This window comes from Pinus tabuliformis, chromosome 6, assembly GCF_031772625.1.
Source record: "Pinus tabuliformis cultivar Carrire ecotype Pingquan chromosome 6, CPIR1, whole genome shotgun sequence".
In the NCBI taxonomy this organism is placed as follows: Eukaryota; Viridiplantae; Streptophyta; class Pinopsida; order Pinales; family Pinaceae; genus Pinus; species Pinus tabuliformis.
The window spans coordinates 1,930,240,762-1,930,267,033 of record NC_142292.1 but is presented as its reverse complement, the minus strand read 5'-3'; positions in this window follow the sequence as shown (position 1 = coordinate 1,930,267,033).

Genomic DNA, 26,272 nt, shown 5'->3' with positions numbered 1-26,272 from the left:
TTTCCCACTTTCACTACTGAAGATCAGATTCTTCATGTCCATGTGTAACAAGATCCATTCGATAAGTTCTACGCAAGTCATAATTGGGAATATGCATGCTACTCTATGTATCCTAGACCTCTTAATATTTATATATACTTCCATGTCTTCAAAGGTTTCTAGGAATCCCTTCTGCATGAAAGAATAATTGATATATTTCCATGATACTCTCAAGGATTTATCAATGAAGCATTGTGTGTCTAAAAGAATAGGGAAAATAGGCTTAGTGTATTCCACTACCTCCTCAGTACTAACTTCTGAAGTTTAATTGGATTTAGCTTGTCAAGTGGTAGGAGGAATTGTTTTAGTAGATGATGAGAGAGTGATGTAATGTGTATATATGGCACTTGTAAGTAAAAATTCAATCATGGTGAAAAATAATTAGTTTCAAGAAATCCTCTAGCTATCATATGAAAATTATTCAAAAGAAAGTGATCAACGAAAGATCTGGGAAATTTAGGATCACAAACCTATCACGAATGGGATATGGTGACTTAATAGCCACAATAGGTGAGCACTACACCAAGACAACAAAGCGGGTGAAATTCAAGATCACAATGGACAGACAAGGCTTGAATGAGGCCTAGAACTATGCTATGTGCTCTTGGAGAGAGAGAGAGAGAGAGAGAGAGAGAGAGAGAGAGAGAGAGAGAGAGAGAGAGAGAGAGAGAGAGAGAGAGAGAGAGAGAGAGAGAGACTGCTTGGGGGAAGGACGTAGTCATAAGAGACGAGGAGGGGACACACTACAAATTGGAAGTGCACAATGCAATAGGGAGGCCTAGTGAGGGTGCAAGTCATAGTAGAATGGACAAGGATGCCTCAATTTTTCTTGAAAGTGTGTTTTTCACTCTAGGAGGAGAGACTTTATTGTTGGGAACAATTTACATCCACAAAGGGTGCCTAATTTCTACAAGCGTGCTCTGAAAGGGAGCTTCTTCTGATGGGTACAGTTTGTAATCATAGAGGGCCTTTGTTATGAAGAAGCGTGCTCTACTCAAAGAAAAACTCAAAAAACTATCGAGTGAAGGTCAGGATGAAGTTAAGAACACATTAACGATGAAATAGAGGGGCCACAAGTGTTTATAAGTTTTGTCAGAATCATGAATAAAATTTGAAAGGTCATGGAATGTGAAGAGTCGATATAAATGCCACTTGTGATAGGAAGATGACATTTGTAGGAGGAAGTATGGATGAAAATGACACTTCATATGTGAAAATATATTTAAATTCTTCTAAGGAAAACAAAAGCACCACTAAGAAATAAAAAATCAAGTAAAAACTACATGTTAGAAAACTTACCGAGAATCTATGCACTTCTGACCAAGATTGAAGAAGAATTCCTTCTGGTGAGAAAAAGTATTCAACCCAAACTGAAAAATTATTGTGAGAATGAATAATTAACTAGGCTTCTTGCAAAGAAAATCACATGCAAGACATGTTAATGCATTCTCACCACTTGTCAATTTATGAGCGAGTTAGTTAAACCAAGTGCAGGGTCCTCCTATTTTCTAGGAATTCTCTCAACATGTAAGCACAGAAGGGAACATGTGTTAGAAACAATAAGTGCACATAGACTGAAGACAATAATTTTTCTTGGTTGAGAGCAGGGAGGGCACAATTTATATGAACAAGGAGTGTGCACTCCTTGTGGACAAGAAGTGCACTCAACTGAGGGAAGGAAATGCACCCGACTCAAAGTTAGAAGTGCACTCATCCTTAGGAGGGTGTTGTTTCCTCCAATGGTGCTTTTGTGAGTTATTTCTTTGGAAAGTGCACTTTATCTGGGGGAAAATAATATGATTTCTTTCTTTTGTGCGAAATACAAGTAAAGTGAAGAATGTTAATCACTAAGTCAAAGAAAATCTAGTGCTTTTCCTATCATAGAAAGACGACACGTGGAATTCCAAAGATAAGAGGATGACACTTCAGTAACTTTGACCTAGGAGAAGAAACAACATTTAAAGATTTCAAAGGATGGTCAACAATTAGAGAAACATGAACAAATAATAAGACGATAAAAGATAGCTTGAAATGATAGCTTATGTAGGCTCCAAAATTGAATAAGGAAAAACTTTTGCAGGGTTTTTGTCACAGTGACAATATGAATATTCGGAGAGGAGATTGATGGGAAACTCATGGATGGTGTGAAATGTAAAAAACAACATATTATTTTGACAAGATTAGAATAGGATCAATATCCTCACATTTTTAAAATTATTCAATTGTGTTCATGTGCAAGTCACGAAGGTGGGAAATATTTACAAACAACCATGAAGGATGATAAGAGACATGTTAAGAGTCTCATAGATTATTTGGAGAGTCAAGATAATCAAGAATATTTTATGACAAAGGAACCAAAGGAGGCCAAAATGATTTATTATTTTAAAACTAATAATTGTGCATGGTTGCATGTTTTATAGGTACAAAACCTCGACAATCATTTGAAACGGTCACAAGTAAAATGGGAGATGAAGGAATGTCTTTTCAAGTCATTGAAGTAGGACAATGTTTTAAACTTGTCATTTATATGAAAGAACAAAATCAGAATGAATACCACACATAGTTGATGAATGAAAGTTTAGTAGAATTTTGTAAGGAACCCGTTGTTTAAACGAAGAGGAAAAAAGTGGCTTGTGAGGTTAGTCATTTGAAGGCTACGTAAGATGAAAGGAGACACTTAGATGAAATGATAATCAAGATTTTGATGGATTTGAAATCCTTGGAATATATATTTGAAAATCAAATGGTGTATATTAAGAATGTAAAAATTCAAATTGGAAGAAGATAAGAAAAGCAAGTGTCGATTGAGGACAAAGTTGGATAATGAAATTGATGAGGTATGGATGCTAATGAGGAAGGTTCCTAAGAAGAGGAATATAAAAGTGAATAAGGAAAGTGACAAAATCACATAGTTGATTGCAAAAGTTTATATCAACAAGGCGAGTGGTGCACTACAACATAATGTGTGGAAGCCTAGAAGAATGAGGATAACAATAAAACAACATCATCTATGGATGAGTGAGTAGCTACAACATAAAGTATGGGATCTTGGAATACTACAGATAGTAATGGAACAATGAGATAGAAAAAATTGGATAATAGCAAAGTCAAGTATGGGATCTAGGAAAACAAGCAAGTTGAAGACTTACTACCAGGAGGTCATAAAATTTTCTACGTAGGGAATATGATGCAAGAGAATCAACGTCCTTGGAAAAAAAAATTTCTCCCCAATACAATTTTCTATAAAATTATTTAATTTGATGCTAACATAGGTGTTTAGATTATACAAAAATATGGGTGGTTAGGCTATTAGGTGAGTTGGTTTTCTTTGTCCAAGTGGGCCTTTGAAAAAAAGGCAAGTGTTGGACAAGTGTCCAAGGAATGTTGGCTTGTTGAAATATATTTTTCCTAGTAATTAGAGGTCGATTGTCTACAAAATTGAAGTAGTTAAAGAGAAGAATTCAAGAATCTCACGGAACAGAGATCATGTATTTAGGATAGCTCGAGCAGAGAGCCCATGTCATCCTTATGTAAATATTTATAACTGGAGTAATATAAGGTGTTTATTTTTGTTTCCTTCCTCACTATGTATGTTTACATTTCAGTCATAATTACATTGATCTTTAATATGGGATTCATGTGTGAGTTTTTTCCATAAATTCCCCATGTGTGGTTATCATGTGCATGGCATATTGCATGTTACTGTAACAATGATTTGAGAATCCCTGTGTAGCAATCCATTACCATATATATTCCTTACCCATACTAAAGACTAAGAATATTTGTTTAATTCTCATAATATGGAATTTCCACATGAAGGTGAGGACAAAAATCAAGCCTGTCTCAATGCTACTATGAACAGGACTGAAGTGTGTGGAACCATTAGAATGAAATTCTAGAAGGGAAACAACGTTACATGGTAAGATGAAACTTGGGATCAATGTCAAATGACGAGTCAACAAATCATGTGATGTTAGAAGTAAAGGTTCCAAAAGAAGTGCAAGAACCATGAGTGTGGGGCCCCCCTTTTCCTTGTTGATATCACGGGGTTAACCCCCCCACTATAAGTTGTTGATCTATTTCATCAAGGCACTATCATTGGATTTACTAATCAGACTATGAAGGGAACCAAGAGTGCATACCCCCCCCCGCCCCAACAATCTGCTAATGTCATAGGGGGGAGGCCCCTGCAACCCATCAATACTGTCAATTTTTGTCATTAGATCTTGGTCATTGTAATGAGGCCACATCAACAGTGTACCATATTATGGAAATCTCTCTCATGTCATTAGGTCATTGTCATGGAATACGAAGGGCCAACTTCAAGTGGAGTGTTTGGTCATTACTGAGTATGTGACCATGGGCTATGTTAACCTTGGCATGAGAACAAAATGTTAAACATTGTTCCACATTTTGTTTGGTCATGGTGTGTTTCAACTAGGACATCATGAGGGTGTGGGGCTAAGAGTATCTAGAACTAGTTATGTGAAAATGATTGGCATGTAGAATAAGTGGGGTTCTAAAATATTTGAACTCTAATGAATAGAGAATTCAGGCCTTTGTGATATGGCTTGGTCAATTATAGAGGTTGAGATGTAGGTTTTGTGTAGTGACCACTATTGCTCAGTATTGATAATCCTTGTTAAGTGATCTTGTGGGGTTAGGCCAGGTATCAGGTTGAAGTGTGAACATAAATCAAGAGAAAGAAAAGAGGTCACATCAAGTGGTGTTAGAGTGTGTAATCCTCTTTGGATTTGAATCTTGGTGATAGTATTTAATTCACGGTGAATTATTCATGACTTTGTTATTGATTGAAAATTTGAAGGTAATGTTTATAAGGAAGATTCAAGTCATATGGCATAATTTAAAAATTTATGGGTGAGTCGTGATTTGAGGGGAAATCATTTCAATAGAGTGCTATCTAATTGTTGAAGGCTATGTTTAATATTATCCAATTCTCATCAAAGAGACGCAAGATCAAAGTAAAAATGATGACGAGTCATGCAAATATTTGAGGGTTGTGTTGAAAGATTAATGAGGGTAAATGTTTCTAGGGTTAAATTGCATGCTACAAGTAGAAACAGATAATCCTGGTGGGTTAAATGATTATATGATGGACTTTGCATGTGGAAAGAACCAAGGAATTGCTTCTAGAGAAAACATTGCATTCAAGAAGGATCATGGACATAAAAACAAATTAAAGGTTTGGATGCCTATTTCAATGGTGTAATTTTTGAACACCAATTCAAAATAATGGTTGAGTGCAAAGTGCTTATTATGGCTCCAGTATAATATGTCTTTTTATTGAATCCATTAATTAAGGGATGTGTGAAAGGGACATGAGATATGAATAGAATTAGAGATTGGGAGGGGAAACATAGTCATAAATCACTTATTAGTTATATATTGTCATAGGGTTCTCATAGTAATTGGAATTTCCTACAATCATTATTTGATTCTTGTAGACAAATTAAAAAAACATAGAGATGATGAAGGAAAGATATATGGGTTTATTTATACATTGTTACTTCTAGGTACACTTTTGTTTTGTTAAAGGAAGAAGCATTAGATAAATAAATTTGTCTCTATCTAAGTCTATCTACAATAGTATGAGAGGATATGAGTTGACATAATGATGGAGGAGTTCATGACAAGAAACAATTACCAGTAGTCTAAACAACCAATTAGCATCTGACCACATCATGCAGAGAAAGAACCAAAACTAGGACAATGTAGATTGAAGAGATTCTCAGCCATGCAATAAGTATATTTATAGAAATTATAGTCCAATAATATTGGAGCAATAGTTAAAGAAGAAATGATCAAAATGGTCATAGCCAAGAGGGATCCAATGTTGTTCATGAATGATAGAATATATCAGTGTTAGGAGACCTGAAAAGTAAATTTGGTCTTTAAAAGAAAAATTAAAGGAACTAACAATTACAGGTAGAAAAAATAAGATGAGGAATTTGCAACAAAGATTTTGCATCAAAATAGTTCCAGCTGTGGTTGGAAAGGAGAAGAGAACAAATGAAGCCCTTAAGGAGAATTCAAGACAACAAGAGAATTTCTCGAAAGAGAGGTTAGAGGTAGGAGAAAAAGCCCAGAAGAAGCTCAAGAGCTTCTCGAGAAGAGAACCATAAGAAAAGAAATGGTTAAGTTATAGAGAAGGCTTGGTGAGGTATTGGTTGACAGGTTAATGGAGAAGAATTGTGAATAGGGCTACATTGTGTCTCATAGTGAGAAAAATGAAGTTCGTAAAGGAGGAAAGAAAATGACTACTAAGATTCATTACAAATATTCAAGTGCAAGCCACAACAAAGTAAATGAAGGTGATAAAGAAAATGGCACAAGGGGAAGGATGAGTCAGTAAGAATCTGACACACAATTTGTTGAGTTAAATGAAAGGCTTAACATAGTGATGCAGTTTCTATAATAAATGGAAGCGGAATAGAGACATGGTTGGTCATTGATGAGGAAAAAGGTGAAATTATCTTTATTATAAAGTAGTTGAAGCATAGTTTTAATGCTTCGCTGGAAAAGGAAGAAATCATGAAATATAGGTATGAGGGAGAGGTTGTATACCTCTATGAATCAGAGCAAGGACCACTCCTTGGTGACTATGACAAGTGGATACTAATGGGAAATATTATGGAGTGTGTGGAAATTTCAAAATAGTAGATGATGCCTTAGAAGAGGTTCAAGAGTCTCACATTTTTAAAATTGATCAACTATTTTCATGAGTGGGTCATCAAGGTGGATATCTTTACAAAATCTCATGAAGGAAGAAAAGGGACTTGTTAAGAGTCTCATAGATTTTCTAGAGAGTGAAGATCAACCTGAATATTTGATGATAGAAACATCAAAATATGCAAAAGGGCCTTATGATTTTAAAATTGATAATTTGTGCATGGTTGAATGTTTTGTAGGTACAGAAGTCTGTTAGTCATTTGAAACTATCACAAGTACAATAGGAAATGGAGGAATCCCTTTTCAAGGAAATGAACCAAGACAAATTTTGAAACTTGTCATTGATACAAAAGAACAAAATCAGAATGAAGATCATACATAGTTGATGAATGAAATTTTGGGAGAAAATTTACAAGAAAATATTTTTGAAATGGACAGGACATAATTTGCTTGTGGAGGTAGTCATATGAAGGCTATTAAAGATGAAAAGAAACATATAGATGAATTTCCCATCAATTTATTTATGGAATTGAAATCCTTGGAAGAGATATTCGTAAATCAAATGTTTCACATTTATCATATAAAATTGGAACTAGAAGAAGAGAACCACAATAAGTTTCGATCAAGGGTAAATTTGGATAATAAAATTGATGAGGTATGAATGCTCATGAGAAAGGTTCCTAAGAAGAGGAATATCATAGTGAAGAAGGTTGTCAACAAGAACATGTATTTCACTGTGGAAGTTTACATCAATAGGGCAAGTGGAGTACTACAATATAAATTATGGAATCTTGAAAGAATGAGGATAACAATAGAATAATAGCATCTATGGATGAGTGAGAAACTACAATATAAATCATGGGATCATGGAAGACTATAGATAATATTGCAACGATGATATAGAAAAACAAGTGGACAACAACAAAATCAAGTGTGGGATCTAGAAAGAAAAAAGAAAGTTGAAGATTTATGACTGGGGGGTCATAAAATTTCCTACTTGGGGATTTTGATGTAGGAGCATCATACTCCTAGGAAACCATTTTGTATAGATCACAAAGGGGTCGCAAAATATCCAAAGGGAAATAAATTTCCCCAATATAATTTTCTATAAAATTATGTAATTTGATTTAAATACAAGTCTAGATTCTAGAAGAATCTGGCTGGTTAGGTTATTAGGTTAGCTAGTTTCTTCGGCTAAGATAGCCTTTGAAAAAATGGAAAGTGTCAGAAAAACGTCCAAGGAATGCTTCTTTGTTGAAAGATATTTTGGCTAGATAAATGTGAAGAGTTCAAGGACTTGAAATACGAATTTGAGGATCTCGAGAAACAAAGCATGTGTGGTTTGGAGAGCTCACACAAAGAGCCCATGTAATCCTTATGTAACTATATCGTGTTGAAGTAATAGAAGGTGATTATTTGTATTTACATCCCCGTTGTCTATATTTACATTTCAGTCAAAGTTGCATGGATCTTGAATATGGGATTCTTTTGTGAATTCTTTGCATAAATTCCTTGTGCGGGGGCTTGTTGTGCATGTCGTAGTGCACAATAGTTAACAATGATTCACCAATCCCCACATATGCTAGTTATATATACACATCATGCCCATAATAAATAAAAATAATATTAGTATAACCTTCACAGCGTTGAGTACCTTACAGAAGCCCCACTTCCATGCAAAGTCAAGAATGGAACTCGGTCTTGTCGAAGTGCTATTAGGAAGAGGACTGAAAAGTGTGGAACCATTAGCCAAAAATTATAGGAGGCGAATGACATTACACAATGTGATGGAACTTGGGATTCACATCAAATAATGAGTCAACAAAGCATGGGAAGTCAAAATTCAAGGTTCCAGAAAAGAGCAAGAACTATGAGTGCATACCCCCATAAGTTGTTGATGTATTCCATTAAGCCAATGCCATCGGATTTATTTACTAGAACTGTGAAGGGAACTAAGAGTGCAGATGCCCCCCACCCTGTCCCCTCCATGAACATCATAGGGGGAGGCCCCTATAACCCTTCACTCCTATAAAGTTTTGCAATTGGATCTTGGTTGTTGAAATGAGGTCATGCTGACAGTGCAATGGGTTATGATAACTCATCTTGGGTTCTTGGATCATGGACATAGACTCCCAAGAGCTAAATTTGAGTGGAACATTTGGTCACTACTGAGTATGCAACAACGCTATAGATTAACCTTGGTCCGAGAATAGAACATTAAGCATTGTTGCACATTTCATTTGGTCATGCTGTGTATCGACTAGGACATAACGAGTGTCACAACCCCATGCTAGTGGTGACACTATGTACACTGTGGGAACTATGTGGCATTGACTAACTCTTTCATTTTTCCACTACTAAATATTTCAGACTACACCTGCTACCAACACTTATCCAAATTTCATTTAAGTTTTCTTTCAATAATGTAGCAGGATTACTTCAATTATATTTTTAGCATTTACCTCATAAATGTGTGGTATCAATAAATAACAATAACATTATACACACAAACTTATGAAGGGAAGGGGAAATTATTGAACAAGTTCACCCTAGATACTTCAAAATAATATACAAGTTTATTTTACAAGTTTACACAAGTGTGGCTATTGCTTGGTTGCACATGAACTCATCCACCTAATTCTACCCAAACCGTGTAGCTTTTGCCTGGAATGTCAACCTTGCCATGTGGTCTTGCCTGCGTTATCAAGACGTTCCACTCCTACCCACACTGCTTGCTGAACGCTTGTAGCCTCTGCCTACACTATCAAGGAACCCCAAGTTATTCCTAGTCAAACTACAGAAAATACCCATTCAGAAATATGCCTGACCTGTCCACCCTAAGAGGGTGCATGACCCACATCATTTCCTTCTGCACACTTGACGCACTGTTATACCTGCAGGTCCTAGTCTGCATGCGCTACCCAGAAATTCCCTTATTTGGCCTGCGCCGTTTATCTTTTTCTATGAAATTATGTTCTTGCCTTGGTCAAATGGTTCGATGGTTGAATGCTCCCTGGTCGATTACCCATCTCCAATATATAGTTTTCCGTTGACCTTCAATAATTTAATCAATGCGCCCCTTGGATTTTTAAGCCAACAAGTTCTTTTGTCATGGGCGCCCCTTCCATTAGGCACGCCCCACAGGCTGACGTATCATTTAATAGGTGAATGACCCTTCATGGGCAAGTGCACCGTGGGCCAACTTGCCAGCATGTAGGCGGGCACCACTCGTGGAAGGGAGCACCCGTGCTTTGCACTCATGTTATCCTCCTCTGGTCATAACATGTCACTGCAGTTAGTTCTTCCTTTCCCATCACATCTTTTCGTTGCCACTCCTCATTGCACACCCGTTGTTACTCATTGCCTAAGTGACCCACCTTGGTTCGGGCATGCCCTTGGGTGCAGGTCTACAAGATCATTCACTATAAGTATGCATGCCCTCCTCTATCACACATCATTTCAGTTGTTCACCTAGCACACTTATTTTGTTAAACGTGCCCTGCATTACTTGCCTTTGATTTTGTGTGGTCGGGTGACCCACCTTCGTGCAAGCATGCACCCTCCCAAATGACCCTCCACATGAGTTCAATTAAACCTGCCCATCGCCTGACTCACCCAAGTTTGGCTTTTTGACTCTCCTTATGTGTGTGGGTAGTCACGAGAACCCATTGGCCATAGTGCCAAATTGAGGCCCTAACATCCTCCCCCACTTTAAAAAGGTTGTCACCCTCAAAAACACCATCCCAACAAACTCCATCACCAAGACCAATTGTCACAAAGTGTCACTAGCTCCAACATCAATCATCCTTGCTACATGAACTCTCTTCTCTCATCATATGAATTTTCATCAAGGCATATAAATTTATGTAGGTAAGACTCCTCAATCCATCGTCATCAGCCAAAATTCATCACTATCCTCCATATTGCCTCAACTCATGGAAGGTTTCTTGCTCCAACTCGCCTGAATGTTATGGTTGAAACTAATATTGTGTCAACCCATTGCGTATCCTCACCATGTGAACTGTTGCTTCCATACTCCAACTCAACTCAAACATATATTAGTACATTGTTGACCCCCATACTCGAATTAGCTGGATGGCCAGTCCAACCATCATCCAAATTCATGAAAATGCACCTCCTCATGCCTTCGTCAATCATTTCTCCAGCTTTCTGTCACGTCTTCAACTAGATCAATAACCCTTCCCATCAATCCATCACTCAATGTGCCATATCTAGGTCCGTGAAGAAATATCCATCCCATCTATGATATGTTTCTCATCAATATTGTCAAAGGGGGAAAGTCTACACTTTCCTCATTATCTCATCCATGTGTTTCCCATGGTCATAGACCAAAAACCTCCATGTCCATAAAAAATGTCTAAGTCTCATCAACTGAACCTATTCCTAATTTCTCCCACCAAGGCACCTCCATCGCTACAACTCCATCCAACTCCAAGGTGTTTTCTCCTATCATGTCCATCAAGTGACTCCTCATGAACATATCCCATAGTATGTCCAAGGCATGAGTCACATACTACATCAAATTCAAGTGTCAAACTGACCTCAGCTCCTAAATGAATGAGGTACTCCAAGACCACCATAGTATGAAGTTTTCATTGGTTGTAACTCTTTTAAGTCATCATAATCTCTTATGAACCATCCTCATCCAACACTTCGATGACCCATTGCATGTTGCCTCTGCCCTCTTCATTTCATGAATGCTCTCATAGGATTCCCATGTCTACCTTCAAAAATGACCATGCCCTTGCTATTCAAATGTGCTCAACATACCCATCAGTCCATCTGAAAAATATGCTCATCTCACATTTCGAATTTCATCCTACCCACATCCTTTCCTTGGCAGTTCTTCTTGATGTCAATATACAACATCTCTACATGTGCTCTCGCTTGATGCCTCTCCACAAATTCTGTCATGCACACTTCTTCTTCATCTCGATGCCTATGACTTCAGTTTCCCAACTTGTGTACTCTAGCAGACCCAAAGTAACTTTAGTCATCACATTATTTCTTTCATTTAGGTTAGCGCCCTCGATCGCCCTACCCTCATATCGCATCATAGGTCCCTTCCTTCATTGTTGTCTCTCCCACTAAAGGTTCACCCAAGGCTGCTTCTTAGCCTCAATGAAAATGCAATGAATAAGTCCACCCAAGTATGTGTATCATATCCTCTTCACCTCGGTGTGCCCTCTCTTCATTCTGTCCATGAGTCATGCCAGTCACTTAGCCAAATCTCTGTCCGGCTAAGCATGACTCACCCATCGAAAATTTTATTATGTTTCACCCTTGTCACGGGCATCTGTAACTTATGCCATAAGGTCTCATACTACCCAGAAACGTTCTGCAACAACCAATATTCCTTGCTTCCCAAATCTAGAAGGTCTCATCATAATCTCCCACTAAAATTCTGTCCATCGCATTGGCAAACAAATACTCCCTTTTCCCATTTTTGCATATGGCCCAACCTATAAATATTCCATCGAAAAATAGGTTACAACAATACTTACATTTCCATGAGGTCACTCCATGTGAGTGCCTCCTTCCTTGAATTCATTGTGTACAAATCTAGTTCAACTTGGGAAAATTTCATTGTACCAAGTTCCTCCTCTTTGTATGTTTTAACCCCGTACAAAAATTACCTGCATACGGATTCTAAAAAATAGAAAATAAAGAATGGGGAGAGCATAAAACATAAAAGGGATATATACATAGATTTCCCCTTGATCCTAAAATCAGGACTATTAGAATGATTTTTCATTATATTCCTTTCAATGTTATAATACATATATATACATATGGAAGCATCCATAAACCCCAATCCATTAACCTTAGATTAGAACATAATTGTAGCTCCCTTGACCAGATCTACAAAATACCATGGACAGAAAACCATCATGCCCAAAACCATGTGTGAGATTCGTGCACAAAACTATAGGTAGGTCCACCAACCTAATATAGGGTCCAAATTTTTTTCACCGAGCACTGCCCTCGACCCCGTGCAGGGGATCTACCACCCCTTGTAAACCCCCCAACAGGGGGGGCTGTGTCCCCCCCTTTGACCCCCTACTGTACCCAGTGCAACATATATAGAGGGTACCACACATGGGGCAGTCATGGAAATAATATAACACACACCCAACATTCTCCCACTTGTTGTTTTCTTTCCACAGGAGAGCTTAATCATTGGTCCAACCCTACAACACCCATTGTTTCTCTACACCAAGTGAACTTCTCAGTGATCACAAACTTTGTCAATGCATTTGTAGTATTCTTCAAAGTGTCCACCTTTACCAATAACACCCTTTTATCCTCAACCATATCCCTCAAATAGTGATACAGAACATCAATGTGCTTAGCCTTTGAATTATTAGAAGGGTTATTTTCCAAGAAAATTGCACTTTGGCTATCACAGTCTATCCTTATAGCTCATTGTACTAACCCCATACTTGAACACAATCTCTGCAACCAAATTGCTTCCTTGCTTGCATGAATGGTTGCCATGTATTCTTCCTTTGTAGTTGAAAGTGCCACTACAGACTGTCTCTTACTCATCCAACTGATCGCACCTCCAAATAGATTAAACACATACCCACTTTTAGATATTCTTTGATCTAGATTTCCAACCCAGTCTGGATCAACAAAGACATGGATGTCCAAAACTCTGTCCAATTGTGGTCTTACTTGGTAGCACAAACCATAATCACTAGTGCCACACAAATACCTAAAAACCTGCTTCACTATTGTCCAATGCTCCTTCCCTAGTTTTGGCATAAAATTTCTCAATACTCCAACTGCATGTGCAATGTCTAGTCTAGTACATACCATTGGTAACATCAGGCTACTGACTACACTAGCATATGGAACACGGGATATGTCCTCTTCCTCTTCTTGTCTCTTGGGACACTGTTCAACAGATAACTTTACACATGCAAGAATAGGAACCTTCACCCATTTACTATCTTGCATATTAAACCTCGATAGTATTTTCTTGACATACTTCCTCTCGTTTAACCGGAGCTTCCTCTTTGCCCAATCTCATTTAATTTCCAAGCCCAAAATATAGCTTGCAGCACCAAGATCTTTCATGTTGAATTTGGAGGAAAATTGGGTCTTCAAATCTTGGATAATTTCTTTGTCATTTCCAACCAGCAAAATATCATCCATATACAAGACCATATAAATAACACAATCACCAATTAATTTAAAATACACACATTGATCTTATTTTCTTCTGGTGTAGACAAGTCCCCGTATAAACATATCAAATTTATGATACCACATCGTTGGTGACTATTTTAACCCATTTTTGACGGTGCTGGACCCGCCAACATTCAGGGGATCACCCCGGTATGAAGTACCAACTAGACCTCACACCGTTTGGTGTGGGATTCCCATCCAGTATGATGGACTAATTGCCATTATCTTAAGGATTTGCCTCAAATATTGCTTGTCAACATAGGAGAGTGGTCTACTTTGTCTTCAAGAAGTGAGGTTCGGGTGCTTGGTGATTTCTAGTGTTACATTTCTCAATGGTTCTTTCACTATAAAGGGAGAGGGTGGGAGTGAGTCCCAAGTTGGTTGGGACAAAGCTCCAACTCCATTAGGAACACACAACACAACAGGATGTGCACAACTTCTGGAGGAACAATCCACACAGATGTGGTAGTCATAACACACAAGGGAAGATAACATGTATAACACTCAATGGATGAGTCCACATGAGTGCAACAGTTGTTATAGAAAGTTTTATGTGAAAGGTTTTTCTGATGTCCAGGGAGGTAGCCACCACAGGAAGGATAGGGTTAGAAGTATATACAACACATTTTCATTAATAGATTATGTATTACAATAAGTGAATGAGTTCAAGTGTTAAACACAGGTTAAAGCAACACGCATTACAAGTGTTCCAGATTAGTCTTACAATAGTTACAATACATGTGTGAAAACGTGCTGGCCTGTTAGCAAGCTTCTGAATTAAGTGAAAGTTCCAAGACACATCATTACACCATACATCACTAACCTTGTGGGCGGGGCGTTGGAGCCACTACTTACTCTTCAAAGAAAATATTACAGACTCTCAAGGCTATGTGGGAGGAGCTGAGGTGAAAAGTACCTTGCATGTACAAATTAGGGGGTATTTATAGCCAAGGGTGAAACTGATCCTTGTGGCTATTCGACTACCCTCATGGCTATTTGACTTCCACGAATTTCTTACTTTACATGACTCTTCGTACAACAAGTGGGTCTCTTGGAATTCCACGTTACATTACATTGATTGATACTATGGCCCACAGTAGAGATGTGGACGACATGACTCATGACATGACTCAACACGAGAGTGCTAGTACATTCGTGCTGCCACTAGTGTGCATGTCGAGCTGCAGTGTTGTTGGGTGATGGTTGTCTTCATGGTGTGACACAACTTCACCTCCACATGGAAAAGTGCGTTGAGTCTTCGATGGTCATTGGTTCACTTGATGTTGCATTCACACATTGCTCCTTGCTTGTATGTTGGTAACCTCGATAGGTTTATCCATTCGCGAAAGTTACATGTTCGTCCGTCCATGTGTCCACCAACACATCTTTGCATGATCATCCATTCACAAGCACTTCTCTTCGCATGCATTATTTGTTCCTCTATTGGTGAACTTTTCCTTCTGCATGTGCTCCCTTCGTTCATCCCAACCATCGTTGTGCCATGTCCATTTATGTACCTGTACTTTCAGTCACTCATGATGAGACGACATCAAATCCAAAAATCTCCTAGTCTACCATGATGCATGATCATTTCGGATGCAGGTTACTGGGAGAGGTAACAAGGTTGTGAGGTGGGATGGAGGCTCTGGTCATTGCTAATCAAAACTGCAAAAGAGTCACTGGGTGATGAATATGGGCAATCTAGATCAATAGTGACTATCTGCGGGGTTTGGCTCAGTTGGAGGACAAAACTATGTAGTTTTTGGGAGGAATAGTCAGAGCTGCAGAACGCTAGGTAGGCAATATCTACACAATTTTAGGAATGAGTGGGAAGCGGGAGCTTGGCAGCTAAAAATTCCCAATTCCTAGAGGGAACTGGTAGCTGGCTTCTAGGACAGTGGCAGGAAAAACTACGCAATTCCTGAGGGGAAATGGCATCTACCTTCTAGGTCACTGGTAGAAAAAATTGCACAATTCATAGAGGGAACTGGCAGTCAACTGCTGGGGCTTGGCAGAAAAAAATGTGCAATCCCTGAGGGGAACTGTCAGTTAGTTGTTAGGAGATGCTGGCAAAAAAAATGCGTTGATGCTGGGAGGATGGTGTGCTGATCACCTCTACATAGTTTTTGAGTTGAGCAAATTCCTAGGCAGTAGAGGGCTTTCTCATGAAAACTACGTAATTTTCTTGGTGAGCAATCGGTCGACTATCGGGAGGCCTAGTTGGAAAAACTGCACAATTTTCCGAGGGAGACATGGATAGGCACTAGGAGTCTGTCTGGCCTATCTGCGCAATCTTTTAGGGGAGTCAGTCCTGGGGTTACTATCCAGTCAAACTCTTCGATTGACTAGCATGACAATTTCTTGGTTTGCTTATGAGCAATGCAAGTTGAAATGACTTGCGTGGTGCTTCTGTGCTATTCTGAACAACAAGCAATCAAGTCGATAGCAGGGTGATGGTCCAGTTGTCAGAGGGGAGTTCGGTCGTCTGAAATTCAGCAAAATGACTAAGTGTGTGAATGAGTGAAAGATGCATATGTGATCTTGCAAATACACATGGACAAGACTTGATGACGAGACTACTCAAACCATCTAGACACACATGCTCAAGATGACTGACCAACGGTGTGAGAGACAAGCACGAAACTTGTGATTAATCATTGGTCAACCATGAGGATGCTTGCACGACGATGTACATGACTCTGTGTGTGAGTGCGACAGATGCTTTCATAACGAACACAATATGTACACATGAAGCGAAGACTTTGAGAATGACCAGAACATGGTTGCAGGCATGACATTAACCTCAACATGAAAAATCTTGGGCGAAATCATCAAGCAAGGTGGGTGCGAAGACTCACACGAGCTCACGGAGTGAACCCGAGTGTATGCAAACATCAAGTGAAACTCTCAAGGGAGGCTCCGAAATTTGGTGTAGGCCAAAATTTTGGTGGGTGGTTATAGCCACTACAACACTTGGTGACACACTGGTAGAACTCCAACTTCTCTATTTTGGTTCATTGATAGCACAAGGCCTTAGTCTTTTGGGGAGTATTGAATCATTGTGCGGGTTACTTTGGCCTCCCCACTTACCTCGTGGACATACATGGTCCACCTTTTTCCAACTCAGTTAAACACAATCAAAAGTTCAGCTTGATCACAGTGTTTCGAATCTGGCAAGGGTAGTTTAGCTCGTGAGTTGAAGGTTTTCAGAGTATAAGTTTTCATCTCTAGTGTTTCTCTATTTTCAGTAAGCCTAGACAGTACCCCGATGGAGTCATGCATGAACAAACACATTGCTCCACTTCCAACGAGCCTGGTCAGTACCCAGGTGGCGTTCCATGCTTCACCTCTCCATAGAGGAAGCCTTTCTCTTCTTTTGCCTTTGTATTTCTCAAGAGGACTGTGAATAGGCACTTATTTAATTTTTGGGGGGAAGAGGGATCCCAACTTATTGAAAGAAGAAGAGGTTATTCCTTCATAGAAGCATGTATGACCTCTGGCATAGGTTCTCTCATTTAGATTTTCCTCTTCTCCATTTCTACTAGTTGGATGAGCTTGAACACACAGAGCAAAAGGATGACTACAGGCATGGGGCTTCCCAGTGTGGACACAGGTTCATGGTTGGACCAGAAATTCTCTTGCATAAAACTCGTATTTTCATTCAAGACTTCATCAGCCAAAGGTTATAACCAAGCATAGAGAAGACAGACACAAGACTGGCCAAGTGTTGCAGTGTCACAAGTCTCTACAAATTTCAACAACATACTCTATTCAAAAGCGAGAACATAGTAGTTGGCAACAATTTTTTCTAGAAAAAAATAGTAAGGTATTAAGCAACTCAAAAAATGAAAAAAAAAAATAGTAAGTGAAACAACCAAATGAAAATAAAGGCAATAAGCAAGGCAAACAAAATGAAACAACAAGCAGTAACCAGACTATGTACATGGCACAGGGCACGGCCTGGCCTACTGGAAGTAGTACTTGAGATCTTGGCCATTGACAAGAAGGTTGTCAATCCTCCCGTCAAGTGATTCTAGATGATGTGTGTGTGTTCCAAGCTTCTCGTGGACTAGTATAAGGCTACCAGGTTCCGCTACCGGAACCTGGTGGTATTCCAAAATACCTTTAAGTGAAGACGACACTACTACTTCAGCTACTGCATGCAACATATGCTCTGATGATGGTATCTGGTAGTTGTTTTTATTCTGAGAGTAGTTCAAGTTTCTAAAATCGATGCATAAACAAATTTCCCCAGATTTCATATGTGCAGAACTTAAATTAGAAACCCATGTGTGATGACAAACTTTGTAAGTAATCCAAACATCCAAAATCTTAGTCAATTTTTTCTGTATAAGGAGTTCAAATGACATATGTGTTTTACCTAGATTTTGCTACAATGGCTTGGCTCCTCCTTTACCTGGAATTACAAGTTGGATTATTCATGTGTCCTATGTACTCAGGTTGTCATCTGTCTACGCGGACACATCACGCTATTGTTTGATCAAGCAATCAAAAGATTGTCACTGCTGCGGTGTGCAATTTGTACTAAGACTAACTATCTTTAAATCGTGATTGGTTTCTAGGTTGCTATATTCATTTGTAGTGGTGGACCTATGGGTTCTGTTGTTTCTTGGCCCTTGATAGAAGTTCCGCAAATCATAGAGCTTCTTGAGAGAAACCACACCCTTGGGGATGGGGTTTCCTTTCCTGCCATAAAATGCAGTTTTAAGGGGCTACTCATGCTCATGTTCATCAGTTGTTGTGTCCTTGAAAGAATCAACACTGTTCACGGGGTGTAGTACCACTTTTAGTGCGACCACGTTGAGGCTAATGGCCCTTTATAAGCCCAACATGAGTCTTCATACTCAGCAACGTTGTTTGTGCACTCGAACATCAAGCAACTTGAAATCTTGCATTTTCTATTGTTTTGGGCGACTGAGATATACCCAATTCTTGAATCATCATGTGTCTTTGATCAGTCAAAATCCATGGCCCACAGCTCGTCTGTACACAGACCGTTTGACATGCCAATACTGCTACTACTATTGTTGCTATTGCTACTGCTACTATTGATACAATGCACTATACATGTTTCATTACCATCAATTGGACAAGGAAGGAGTCTCAATTGTGTGTTTGGTGGGGTTGGAGCTGGCCATATGGGATAACACCCCAATGTTGTTTCTAGGAGGCAGCTGCCAATCATGAGTTCTGTGAAGGCCAATGATACATTCCCACCATCAAGGGGGGTAACCTTATGCTTCATATACCTCTCGGACAATACTCAGATTTGGTTGCATTTTCCCTTGTATGGAAACCACATGTGGGACCAATCTAAAGAAAAATAATTATCTAGCTTGCTAGACCAGTCTCAGCTGAGTAGTAAACCGTATGCTTCTGGTATGTCCACAACAACTATATTGATGCATTGGTGGACTTGACTTTCATGAGATAATCACATGATCACATCTTGCAATTCACCAATGGTTGGTACCGATGTTTGATCAAGTTATATGTTTCACGTGGAAGTCTCGCTCCATTGTGCATTGATCTTTTTCACAATGGAGAGTGGCATGACATTGGCGATCGCGCCAAAATCAACCAAGTAGTTGTGAACATTGTAGTTAAAAATTTCAAATGATAGCAGGAATGGAGGGCAACCTAAATTTGCTTCTTCCATCCTGAGTGTGTTGAGCACAGTGGAAAGTGATTTGGGAGGTGTGCTTGCTCCCTTGCTGGCAGAGGATGCATTGTCCACTATTGTTTGTCCCAATGCACACAACAGCATGTCTCACTGACTCTAAATCTTAGCTAACTCGAACAAACTAATGTTCGCTCGAGTTTTCTTCATGTCATCCATAATGTTGTAGTCTAAAGGTGGTATGCTCACTGAGGTGTCCAAGTAGGACTGATGTTCGTGTTATCCGGTGGAGTGTTCTGTAGTTTGCTACTCATCGAGGTACTCCTGTCTGCCGCCATCTTCCCCGAATGTGTTTTGTGTTTTCTGTTTTGGGGCGGCTAGTGGATCAACCTTGCTCAACAATAGTCTCATCTTTTCTTCTGCCTCCCTAAGTGTAAGGGGAGCCCCTTTACTCTTAAGATTGTAACGATCATTTTTCTTTAGGGGCTACTTCTCGATGTTCCACTTTGACATTTCTTGCAAGCACTGATATGAATTCACCACATGCCCAGAACTTGATGCTTCATCAAGTGAAACCTCTTCGTCATCATCTGTGTCTTCTGGCTGCTCCTACATATTGTTTTCTGCATCGAATGTATGACTGCATACAGAGCTTGTGACTTGCTTCCAGTCTGAACAAGATTTCTCGAGTTGATGTTCTTCATGGAATGAACAAAACTTAGTATCTACGCACTGTTCGACCTAGAACACAGATTTCTGCGCAATTTTTTGAGCGAACCGGTTGCTACCTATTGAGTTGCTTACATGTCTTTGCCTAGGCAGACGGATCCTTGTAGATGTGTCTGTTTTTCACTGTTAAATCTTAGACACTTCTATTGTCAAGTTCTTGATGAGTTGAGTAAGGGTTTCAATTTCGATTGCTTCCTTGTCTCTACCCTTGCTTGCCATCACTTAGGACCTCCTACTTGCGCCTTTGGAGTCCTTTGCTAGCTCATCATCCTTGACGACTCCAATCGCGCGCAAGTCTTTCTCAAAAACAATAAACTCTTCACATCTCTCCAATAGTGTTGGTTTTGTAGCTCGCTTGACAAACTGCGCGATGATGGTTGGTAGTGCAGACGTGTAGTAATTAGTAGTGGTTGAGTCATGAGGTTTAGTGTCCGTTGCAAACATTTTCAATATGCGTGTAAACCTCTGATTGAAGTCTTTTACTTTTTATTTTCCCTCCATCTTCAGGCTTCTCAATTCTTTGAGTAGCATGGCTGGGGTCCTGTCATCAGAAAATTTTTCAAGGAACATGCATTTGAATGCACCCCAGTTCTATATGGAGTTCAGTGGAAAGTTTTGATACCATGCAATTGCGTGACTATCCAAGGTACATGGAAACAATCTGCATGCTACATCGTCATACCATACCTCAAGGTTCTGCAATTTCACGTAGAAGTTGTCCAAATTCTCTTCTTCCTTCACCGTGTTGTCAGGGTTAAAGTTGATGTTCATTCTCTCCGCTTGCTTCGACATCTTATGCAAGACACCTAAGAGAGCCAATGGTCCCTAAGTCATCCATTCTAGATTTGGGTCAACCATCTCTTCTTCTTCATCCTCCTCCTCTCTTTTCGAATCTGATGGTTCTGGCTCTCAGTCTGTTGGTTCGTCTACACCTCCGTCTCCTCTATCGGATTCTGATCCCAAGATCACAAGAGTGTCTTTCTCCACCTGTCAAAATACCGGAGGTTCCTCTCCATCTTAAATAGCTTATGCTAGACCTTCAAGTGTGGTAAGAACTGCTTCTTCCATTGATGATACAACAACCCCTATGGGAGTGGCTTTTGGCTTCCTTGATGTGTATGGAAGATGTTTTATTCCTGGGATCAATCCGACTTCTTTCGCGAACTGGCAGGTGATGGGACAGATGGAGTGAAGGTGATGATATGAAATTTCATGTTCAGTCCTAGGACATGAGAAGTAACCAACTCTAGAGTCGCACGTAGGTGAGAGTGAGTGTGAGTTACTACTTTGACCATATGGTTGATGAATGAGTATGAGAGGATGTTCAACTATATACAACTAGCTTCCCTCCTTCTAGCACCGAAAATGTTGACGGTGATGGACTTGCCAACATTTAGGGGATCACCCCAGTATGAATTCCCAACTATAAAACACACCGTTTGGTGTGGGAGTCCCATCCGGTACGATGGTCCAGTTGCCATTATCTTAAGGATTTTCCTCAACTCTTGCTTGTTAGCACAGGAGAGTGATCTACTTTGTCTTCGAGAAGTGAGGATCGCATGCTTGGTGATTGCTAGCGTCATTTGTGTCAACGGTTCTTTCATTGTAAAGGGAGAGGGTGGAAGTGAGTCCCAGGTTGGTTGGGAGGAAGCCCTAACTTTGTTAGGAACACACAACACAACAGGATGTGCATAGCTTCCAAAGGAACAATCCACTCTGATGTGGCAGTCACAAGACACAAGGGAAGATAACACGTACACCACTCAATGATGAGTCCGCATGAGTGCAACAATTGTTATAGAAAGTTTTATTTGAAAGGTTTGTCTGATGTACGGGGTGGTAGCCACCATGAGCAAGACAACATTAACAACATACACAACACATTTTCATTAATAGATTATGTATTACAACAAGTGAATGAGTTCAAGTGTTAAACACAGGTTAAAGCAACATGCATTAAAAGTGTCCCAGATTAGTCTTACAATAGTTCAATACACATGAAAATGTGCTAGCCTGTTTACAGGATTCTGAATAAGTGAAATTTCCAAGACACATCGTTACACCATACATCACTAACCTCATGGGCGAGGCATTGGAGCCACTACTTACTCCTCAAAGAAAATATTACAGACACTCAAGGCTATGTGGGAGGAGTTGAAGTGAAAATTCACTTGCATGTACAAATGAGGGGGTATTTATAGCCAAGGGCAAAACTGACCCTTGTGGCTATTCGACTACCCTTGTGACTGATCAGGTCTTCATGTCCTAAGTGTCGTAAAATGCTCAAAATTTAAAGTGCTTAGAATTGGTTCAAAGTTGAATGAATAGAAATTTCTTGTCTTCCGATTCTAGCGCTGCAAACGGTTCGAAAAACGGTCGCCGTATGAGGAAGTTATGGCAAAAAGAAGAATTTGTCCATAACATTAGAAATTTTAATTTTTCAAAAAAAATAAATTAAAAAAGGAATATTCCGCCGGGCACGAAATCTGAGGCAACCACCAAACATTAAATGTAACTGCAGTTAAGTTGGAATAATTTTGGCAAGAGCGCCAAATTTGGCGGACCCGCCATAATTGGCGGAGCTATCTGGAGTTAACTAAAGTTAGCTGGAGTTTTTCTAGGGGCAAACTGGAGAAACTTTAAATGGCCATAACTTTGGCTAGGAAAGTCGGTTTTGGACGAATTATTTTTTGATTTTGGGTATTTTCGACCTTATGAAGCCATTGGTGCAAGTCTTATAGCCATATGAGGTCATTTGTAGAGGTTTTGGAGCCGTGAAAGTTCTAGGAGCCATCAGGGCCCAGTTTTGTGAAGACTGTATAGGGTTGCAGGTATCCATTGGAGGTGATCCAATAGTCAATCCTGAAGGATTCAAGTGTTATGAATCCATTTTTACCATCTATTTCTCTTGTAGATGCTTCTATTCAGCTGTATTTTCAATTTGAGAATTTAATAAAAACAAGGACAAGCCCGGTTGGGAGCTTTGGACCAAGCAGACATAGCCGTGGAGGGGGTGAACTGCTTTATCAACTTCTTTTGCATTTGTGGTTGATTTATTTTGCAGATCAAATTCATTTTAATGTGCTAAATAGTAAAAGGAAATAACTCTGCTATGCTTAAATGGGTCATGAACAGCTGAAAATTTCATGTGTTTTCTTTCTGCAAGACATGGAATTCTTTTAAACATGTTTAATTCTGAATTGAATACCTTGCAAACAAATTTTAAGTAGTTTCAAATTGAGATCAAGTTGGTATCAGAGCCCAGGGTTTTTGTGCAAAGATCTTCTAACTATCTTGCAAAGTATTGATGCTTACCAGGTTGAAACTTAAAAGAGGGGAAAGACAGTTGACTAGAGAATGAGAGAATCCTCAGTCAAGGAAGGCCAGAGAGCCATCACCTCCACCTTCAATTTCACCCTCAAGAGTCTCAGCAGAAGCTTCAAGGATGTCTGAACATGAAGGAGAAATTCCTATAGAGACAGATCCAAGAGAAGAAGAAAGAGTCTTCAGAAAGGCTTTCTTGGACCTCACTGAAATGGTGAGGATATTGTACCAAGAAAGAAATGAGAAATTGGCTGGAGAAGGGTCCAAACATCCACATGAAGGAGAGGGCTCTTCAGGAGGTAAGAAGGATGATGATCATTCCAAGAAAGGACATGGAGGAAATGGTGATCCACCACCCCCATCTTCACCTTCTTCCTCTTCATCTTCGTCTTCTTCTGTTCATAAGCATAGATCCTCTGGACAAAGTCATTTTTTGAAGCTTGATGTAAAATTCGAATTACCTATGTTTAATGGTGAAGTGAATGTAGAAAAGCTTGACAACTGGATTAGGCAGTTGGAAGTTTACTTGAGGATCCAGAATATGCATGATGATGCCACAAAGATTCAGTTGGCTTCTTTGAGAATGGATGGAGCAGCATTGGTCTGGTGGGAGGCCAAGACTAAAGAGGAGATCAAGAAATTTGGTAAGGTTACCTTAACATGGCCTGAATTTCTGTTAGCCATTAAAAAATAGTTTTATCCTCTTGCTCACATGCAGAAGGCCATTATGAATTGGCAAAATTTCAGACAACTTAAGGGTCAAAGTGTCCAAGACTACACCCAAGAATTCAGGAGAAGAGCTCTCTTGTTAGGGGTAGATTTGTAGACCCACGAAACCTTGCTGAAATACATTGGTGGCTTGCATAGCTACCTTAGACACACCATCTTGATGTTTAACCCTACTAGCCTGGACGAGGTTTGTGTCCAAGCTACCATTTAGAGGCAAGGGGAAAAAACACATTTGAAGAGGGTAGAAACAAGCCCCCCAAGGGGAAAAACAAAGAGAAAACCTCCAAGGGAAAGGGAAAAAAGAATGCATCTGTCAAACAGGAGAGTGAGAAAGTGATCTGTAAACACTATTCTAAACCAGGCCATGAGGAGAAAAACTGTTGGAAATTATATCCTGAAAAAAGACCTCAATTTAACAAATCCAAAGGGAAACAGAAAACTGCTGCTACTACATCTACACCACAAGATTTAGGGGAAGATTCAGGTGATGAAACCAAAATTGCAGCCATGGGTTTGAAAAACTTGAAGGGAAAAGAAATTGAAACTCAAGCCAACACTTGTACCTCAAACTGCCATGTACAAGCTCCTAATGAGGAAGAAAGAATTGAACTATTTCATGTGAGGGTGATTTCAAAACATACTAAAATTGACACACTTTTTGATAGTGGGTTACAAGCAAACCTTATATCAGAGGACTTGGTCAAGAAGCTTAAACTTGAGACCGTTCCACATTCGAAGCCATATCCACTTGGATGGATTTGCAAGGATGCAAATTTACAAGTTTCAAGAAAGTGCACATTGCGCTTTGCAATTACTGCACATTTTATTGACACAGTTGAACTTGATGTGGTACCTTTTGATATAGCACGAATTATTTTGGGAAGTCCTTACTTGTTTGACAGGAAAGCTATCTTTCATCGCCATCAAAACAAATATCATCTGTTCAAAGATGGCAAGGAGTTCATTGTTAGAGCTCATCGCAAGAAGACAAATATAGTGATGGTGAATGCAGGACAGGTAAAAAGGCTGGTCAATTCAAGTAAAAATTTTGTTCTTCTTATGATTAAGCCCAAGGTTGATGTGAATCATGAGTCATTTGACAATTGTGATCCAGAACTTAAATCAGATCTGTATGATGTAGTTGATGCATATCATGAGATGTTTCAAGAGCCAACAGGTTTGCCTCCTAAGAGGGAGATTCAGCATGAAATCCATTTGCATCCAGATTGTCCTCTTCCAAACATAGGCATGTACCACATGTATATTATGGAGAATGCTGAAATAAAGAAGCAAATCAAGGACTTGTTGGACAAGGGTTTTATAAGGCCAAGTACTTCGCCATGTGGGTCACTGATTGTATTGATTCCAAAGAAAGATGGCACTTGGCGTATGTGTGTTGATTTCAGGGCCTTGAACAAGATAACGGTAAAGAATCGTTACCCACTCCCAAGGATAGATGATTTGCTAGACCAGCTGAAAGATGCTCGATATTTCACTAAGCTAGACTTGCGCAATGGATATCATCAAGTAAGAATTGAAGAAAGTGACATTTGGAAGACAGCCTTTAAAACCAAACAAGGACTCTTTGAGTGGCTTGTGATGTCGTTTGGTTTGTGCAATGCACCTGCAACTTTCATGCGGGTAATGGATGATGTCTTGCGTCCTTTTCTTGATGATTTCGTTATTGTATACTTAGATGAGATCTTAATTTTCAGCAAGTCTAAAGAAGATCATGTCATGCATGTTAGAAAAGTACTTGATGTTTTGAAGAAGAATCAGTTATTTCTTAAAATGTCAAAGTGTGAATTTGGAAAGACTTCTTTGGTTTATTTGGGACACATAGTAGGAGGAGGTGCTTTGAGAATTGATCCTGCTAAGATTGAGGCTATTGTGAAGTGGCCTACT